At 34.9% G+C, this 7934-nt stretch overlaps 1 long non-coding RNA gene across 1 annotated transcript; it reads left to right on the top strand.

The window, feature by feature from the left end:
* The first annotated feature begins 631 nt into the window (after window positions 1–631).
* Window positions 632–7681, top strand: LOC118155698. The gene is made up of 2 exons (XR_004745974.1): window positions 632–755; window positions 5935–7681. It is a non-coding gene; the product is annotated as an uncharacterized LOC118155698 (long non-coding RNA).
* Window positions 7682–7934: the final 253 nt, after the last annotated feature.

The raw sequence follows: 7934 nt of genomic DNA on the forward strand, positions 1-7934 counted from the left end.
AAGAAACTGATAGAAGTAGTGATAATGACTATTTGGTCAACCACATAATACTAATAAATTGCAGGAAAATTCAGCATGCACCATCTAATCTTTTCAGGTGTTTTAAAATCCAGGTTCATTTCAAAACAAATCAACCTGTGTTCTGTATAACAAATTTCGTCACAGGGACAGTGAAGTGGGGGGAAAAAGAGCAGAAAAGCAACTGAGAGTCTGGTCTGGGGAAGTATATCAAAGCTCAAGAAGAGAGCCCACATACACCAAAATGGCAAGTAATATTTGCAGCTAGTATTTCGTAACTTTTAATTGCTAAATCTGGATTTCTGTGAAGGCCTAAATAGAATTTGCACTTGTAAATCTCCTTCTGCTCTTCATAAATTTCCTTCTGCTGTTGTATAAAATTGTATCTCAGAGATACAGGGCTTGTTATTATGTACAAATACCACACACTTGTAGCCAATATACTACAATCAGTTCTTACTACAAGTAACATAAAACAAAAGGAACCTAAATACAACTTTATAGTATTCATAAATATTGAGTTTTGAGGTAGCCTCAAAATGCTTTGTGAGTATGTGTATGTGTATGTGTCACATACAGTTGAACCATTATTTGTTGCATAAATTTTTATTTTCCAGAGATCCTCATTATTAAGGATTTTGTTTTCCCATATTGCATCTGGTCAGTACAAGCAGTACTCAGACCCACAAGGAAAACAGCTTTCTTGCCCTGTCCTGTGCAACAGCACTGCTCAAAAGGTAGGGAAACTACTGGCAGCCTGAGACATCGTTTATTGCCTTTTTTTTTTTTTTTTTTTTTTTTAATGATTATAAAGTTGCTAAACCAGTTTTAGTCTGCACAAAGGTTTACATCCCTTTTGTCTTTGTCCACCTCTTCCCTGTCTTCTCTTAGACTCCCATGCATTTGTTACAGGTGATTATAAGAGACAGGGTTATGTCTCCATACTTTGGAGATGATATTAGGCTCTGTCAAGTGGAGATATGAGGGACTCTAGCACACAGAGCCTCCTGGGATTAAGCAATGAGTCTTTTTACTGCAGAAGCTACATTATAAACCTTCACAGACACAGGAAGATTAATAGTTTAATTATGCTATTAACATGATACATTTTTAAAACGTGCTCATATACATCCAGACATGGCTTTACAAAGAAATAAGGCAGAGGAGGTTAAAAAAAAAAAAAAAAAAAAAAAAAAAAAGTACAGTTATTAAAACCAGAACACTCTGGCTTATCACCTCATGCAAAAAGGCCACTAAAAGACCTCTCTAAGCCCAAGACTGAGTGAAATTATATCATTTGCAGGTACATATTCCACATTAATTTAATTAAATTTAATTAATTAAATAATTTAATTAATATGTTGCTTAAGTGTAATTCTGACTTCCCTATTACATTCACAGTCTGTCAGATGTGGTTCAGATTATTTAATGAAAGTCCAGTATGAATTGTATAGAAATGCTCTCCAAGTTAAATACCTTAGCCAGTGGGGAAATATGCACAGAAAGAAAGATGGCTTGAAACAACATAAGCTGCTACTGCTGATTATTAGATTTATTTATCCTAATATTCTTTCCTAGTAAGAGAGAATTAACAAAACCATGCATTGTGGGTAACTGAATTCTACCTACAAATACAGAGTACTATAAGGGCATATTTTACAAAATGAGTCTATGTATAGATATGCAGTGATATGAAGATGAAAAAATAATGAATAGTAGAAATGACATATTTATAAGCCCATAAATAATTGGAACCAGAAAGCCACAAACACACAAAAATAGTTCCAGACCAACAGTCACATAATTTTCTGCTCAGCAAATATTATACAATTATTTGTTAATATTCACAAAATATATCTCATGGGTTAACACTTGACACTGTAAAAAAATAACTGTAATACTGTCCACTTGTTATGTGATTTGATGATGGTTTGAAGGTAGCTACTTAATGTAATGTAGTTATAGAAATCACAGCAGAAACACTGAAAAAGTTGTCTTCAATTTCTTTGTGTTGGTTTAGAAATTGTGGAAAAATTGTTAATTAGGTACTTACTTTTCCCAAGAAGGTGTAAATATATTTGATTCTGATGGCTGGTTGATTTCTGAAACTGGATTTATTCTAGAAAAGCACAATTACACAGGTAGTAATTGCATTAATACCTGTATGATCTGTACTGTCAGAAGAACAGGAAAAACTCTTTTAAAATAATGGCATGACAGGTTTACACAGGTAAAACAGTAATTCAATCTTCCCAACTAAAGAATTAGTTGCATCTCAGAGAACTTGTAGTGACAATAATAGAGAAAACATTGAATTAAATAATAGTTTTATGTGCACTGTAATGTAATGATAACATTTCAGTTGGCTGTGCTGTTTGTGACTGTTGTGGTTTAACCCAACCAGCAGCTAAACACCACGCAGCCGTTCGCTCACCCTCCCCCCTTCCTCTCTGGGATGGGGGAGAGACGGGAGGAAAACTAAAGCTTGTGGGTTGAGATGGAGACAGTTTATTAGGACCGAAAATAAAATAATAATAATAATATGTACAAAACAAGTGATGCACAATGCAATTGCTCACCACCCACCGACCAATGCCCAGCCTATCCCCAAGAAGCCAGCCCCCCACCCTGGCTAGCCACCCCTATGCATTGTTCAGCATGCCATCAGATGGTATGGAATACCCCTTTGGCCAGTTTGGGTCAGCTGTCCTGGGTCTGCCCCCTCCCAGCTCTTGCTGTACCCCCAGCCTGCCCACTGGCAGGACAGAGCGAAGAGCTGAAAAGTCCTTGGCTTGGTGTAAGCACTGCTCTGCAACAACTAAAACATCTGTGTGTTATCAACATTAGTCTCATCCTAAATCCAAAACATAGCACCCTACAAGCTACTAGGAGGAAAATTATCCTAACTAAAACCAGGACAGTGACTATCAGATGTGGTTGGCAATCACCTTAAATAATAATAATTAAAAAAAAAAAAAAAAAAAAAGTTGAAAATAAGTAGCTGTTAAAATTCAGATTTTATCTCTCTCAGATGTTATTGTGGCAAATGATAACAAATTTCTGAACTAATATTACCTGAGAATTATGCCCAGAAATTCATGAACAAGAAACTAATTAAGATCAGAACTCAGCCCATGTTTGGTTATTTTAAACAGGTTTTCTTAACTTTTGGAACAGTAAAACCCTAAGCAACTTGACTTCACATTCTGTTTTATGTTCTTTTTTAGATATATAAAATACTATAAATTCCAACTGACTTGAAAATTTTCCCAAATGTCAGAGATAATTGCAGGTATAAATATGTACTTGCAACTCTTTCATTTTTTTTAAGCTGCAATCTCATCACCTGTGAAAATCAGAGCTGAGAATTTTCCAAGTGAGTACTCAAAATATTTTCAGATCATGATATTTACAAGACAAAAAAAAAAAAAGTCCATTGCTATATCGTGTACTAGCACCAGTAACCAAATCAGCATAGTTGCTAAAATGGCAAGCATAACGCTGACAGCTGGCTGACAGCAGCTACTTATAATTTAGCATAAACTATTGCCGTTAGCTGCCCAAAGCAAAGAAACAGGTTTCACCAAACCTGGTAATAAATGGATGTATATAAAAATAAATAAATAAATAATAAAATAACATTAACAAGCATTGTGAAATACTTAATAAATGTCTGCAGGCCACATCTTGCAATCAAATTACCATGAGAGGAATGGAGAAAATGTAAGAGAAAGCTTACTGCTGCACAGGTACAGGTGCTCTCTGCAGCACATGAAACAACACACCGCACTAGCAGCAGGTGCTGCCCTATCACATGTTGCGCACAAAGGTGAAGTGAGCATGCATGGCTACTGTGAGGTAGGTGCTGTGAAACATCAGGCCACCAAGGTAAAAACAGCACATGCTCTCTGCCACCATAATACCAACACCATGCAATGCAAATCTTTGTTGGCCACATGTTCGGCAATGTGGTAATCCCTTCTTGTTGAGTTCCCAGTCACAACCCTGAAATGAATGCTCCTTCCACATAGTCTACTGCAGTAATATGGCTAAATGCTTCCTAAAACCCATTTCTTACTACAATACCGCTCAGTAAGTTGACAATGTAAAAGGAGGCATTCTTAGGGATCATGGGGTTTAGCGGTAATTTCTGAAGTACAGTGTATTTACATGTCTGTTTGAAGAATGGTAATAGATTCTTGATGTGGTATATTTACCAAGAACATATAATGGCCAGTGGGCATCAGCAATACACCCATCAGGTAAAGGTCTCAGGCATAGAAAAGAGAAAAGAGATCAGCAGGCAGAGACTATAACGATGAAGAAAAGTGGTAATCACACCATGCCAAATAGCAAAAGTTAAAAAAAAAAAATCAAATAAAAAATAAAAATAAAGAAAAAGTGTAGAAGCTGACAGGTATTTGAACAAAGCAGCTGGACTTCACATCACTTTCTTAATATCTACACCCAGAATTGCAAAGCTTATTTTATTATTTATTTATTTATTTATTATTTAATTTTATTATTTGTGCATTTTATGCACAAAAGCTGTTAATAAATGTTGGCAATCCATTTTCCTTCTCATAAGCTCAAACTGATTTTTCAGTTTCAACAACAACACGGTTGTTACTGTTCACAGTGCACAGTTAACATGGCACCCTTGTGTACTGCATAAATTTGAAGACTTCCTTGGCCTGCCTTGTGATTCTACATTTAGGGACATGCAAACAATCTTTCCGGGAGTGCTAACTGACAGCACAGTTAAAAATACTGTGTGAGTCTCTTGCTATAATTTAAGAGCTAAAAAGGTAGCATTGAAGAAATATCTTCTTTTTCTCGCTTTGTCAGCTCTGTAGCTGTCTCTTTCCCCAAGCACAGACCTGATCCTTCATGCTGTAGCTGCATGATCACAACAGAATAGTAAATCTCTAAACCCTCTGCTTGTAAAGGAAGAATGAGGGAACAATTTGCTCTGAAATATGTTTCTGGCATGAGTTCAACTTGCAAGAACAAACTGGGAAGGTGTTCACTTTACAAAGAATAAAGGAAATCAAAGCAGCAAACATCAGACCATTTGAGAAGTCCACTAAGGCCAAGAAGAAAACAATATATATTCTCTGCAAATCTCATCTGGAGAGTTTACTTAGACATATGTAGGTACACCAGCTGAAAATGTAAGAAATTCCATTAAAAGTCAGTTACCGAAATTGAAGTCCAAAAGAGGTTATCTCAAGAGAGACAGCAACGGGCCAGCCTTTTGCCATCACTGTTTGACGATTTTTTGTACATACATCTTTCTGAAGCGATTTGCAATTTTTTTGTTTCCTTCTCCTTTTATCTCAGTCTTTTGTGAATGCATCAGGAAATATATATATATATATATATATAGTATATATACTTTATATGTATATTATATATTATATATATATAAATGCTTCAGAAAATATAGGGGCAATCTGTTACTTTACATCTACAGCAATACTGAAGACATCCATGGAAATTTTCCCAGGTATGCACATAACAGAAAGAACTTTAATTAGTTTAAACTGGTGACAGTCTACTAAATCTATTAAAGCTAAAGTGATTCAACACCAGACAAAAGCTTGCAGCCAGGCCTGAGACATCAAGTATAGTGTGTCACCCATGGAGTATAATCCTGTCTCTTCATACTGCTCAACGGAAAATGTGGGATTTACAAAAGGGTTTTCAGGCTATTCTTGTATTCTGAAGGTCAGAAATCACTAATTTCTGATGTATCATCACAAAAGCTGTCTATCAGTGACTATCATTTTCTATCCCTCACTGCAGTACCTTATGAATTGCAGCCTTACAGAAAATTATTTCAGTTTCCCCTTATTTTAACGTTGAAGCCAAGAAAGTCCTGTTGCGAGTTTCTATGCCCTTCTTTCATTCCAGTGGTGTGCTACAGATGCCAGACATCAGTGCATCTGATTTTCAGACAGTGACCTTGCTGTTCTTTTGCCTGTACCTGTTCTGAGGACACAATCAGACTGCCAAGAAAAACTTACCTTATTTACCTTATTCTAGTAAGAATTTTACCTTTTCCTGGACCTAGATTTTGCAAAATTAAAAAGATGTTTGGTGTGGGTTTTTTTTGTTGTTAGTTTAAATGTTGCTTCTGACTAAAGTTGAAAGCATACATGTGTGCATACGTATAGCTGTTACTTCAGGAATATTATTCATTTTCCAATGAAAAATAAAACAATATGTAATGGATTACCACAGATTTTATCAGAATAGCCTTAAATATTGCTAAATGAGATAGAACATGTACCTCATGGCATATGTTATCATGAGAAGATAAACATTGTACCACCTTGCCTGAAACTAATGATTGTTTCATTTCATCCTTGGGGCACAGCTTATTTTCCAGCTTATTTTCAAAACTATTGGACCTGAAAGAAAAAAAAAAAAAAAAAGAAGAAAAAAAAAATCTTCAGCACTAATATATATAATATACAACCAATTGTTTTTACTGTATAAATGAAAAAGTCTTAGCTCTTAGTTCATTAAAGCAGCCATGGTCTGACAAAGAATATAACCAAGAACAGCAAACTGTAAGATGCCTAGTGATAAAGTATGACTTAATATAAAGGCAATAATAATTAATGACTGTGTTTAGTCTCTAGAAATATTTGCATTTACAGCCAAGGTTTTTGTTTTATCTACATGAATACAGTGGATATACTTGACACCTGATTTTAAGATAATCTTTTTTCCAGCACAGATTTTCTTCATTGAAATACTGGGCTATAAGTTCCTTCTTATCTCAAAGTAATCAGAGGCTGATAATATTTCTCATCCCAAATGAAATCTGGTATAGAAATGTCTAGTTTTGTACTTCATGTCTTTCATACTGCCAGAGCAATTATTGCAGCTTAGAGGTAATCAGCAAAGTACCAGGTGAAAAAGCTGTCGTTTCAGTAAAGAGCTCTGGTGGCATAACAAAATGCAAGGCAGCCATTTCATCAGAGAACACCTCTGCAATTCCATCCACTCAGGCTGTCAATTAAAACATTGTTTTACTGAATACCTGACATCAAACTCATAGCAAAGGAACTGTCTGACTTCAGATTCATTCTATTAAAAAAATTACTGGGTGACACCTTAACAAAAGGAATATTCTGGCACCTGTATATTGTCATCTTCAACATCAAATTGCATAATACTACCACAAAAGTGCTGACAAGTTCTGGTCACAATAATAGAAAAAAACAAGAGCGGCTGACTGTTTAGTTTAGACATGATTCTTGCACTTCATATATGTAATAGTGTCTAAATATAGCTTGAAAGCCCACATTCAATACCTTACTTCCTCACAAGAAAAAAACAGTCTGGGAATTTATTAGACTAATCCTGCCCTAAGTTACACAAACCTCCTGTGTGACTTCCCTCTTGGTGAAAAATGTCTGGCTAAGTAAGTTTAGCAATGGCTTTGTCCTCATTTTAACACTTCGGTTGAACAAAAGGTGAGCTGTTTGCAGGTTTGTTAGGATAAATGACTTCCTGTGTCACCTTGTTATGAATCCCAACTATTTGATCCCAATAGATGTGTCTTCCCCAGATCATTACAGAAAAATAACAATAATAATAATAATAATAATAACATTTAATAATAACATTTAATAATAATAATAACATTGGCCAGATTAAAAGAAATCAAATATAAGTCAAGTAATTATAAAATAAATAAATAAAGCCCACATTTTTAAAAGCCCAGCTGTTAAAATTGATCTTGTCTCAAACATAATTTTGAAAATTTATCAATCTGTACATTTTTAAGATAAACTGTAAAAATATCATTTTCATCTCTTAAAAATTAGAAAAGCAGCCTTAACATAAAAATGAGGTTTTAATTTCATTTTCTTGGCAATTACTTTGTCCAAGTAGACCTA

The sequence above is a fragment of the Oxyura jamaicensis genome, chromosome Z, assembly GCF_011077185.1.
Source record: "Oxyura jamaicensis isolate SHBP4307 breed ruddy duck chromosome Z, BPBGC_Ojam_1.0, whole genome shotgun sequence".
Lineage (NCBI taxonomy): Eukaryota > Metazoa > Chordata > Aves > Anseriformes > Anatidae > Oxyura > Oxyura jamaicensis.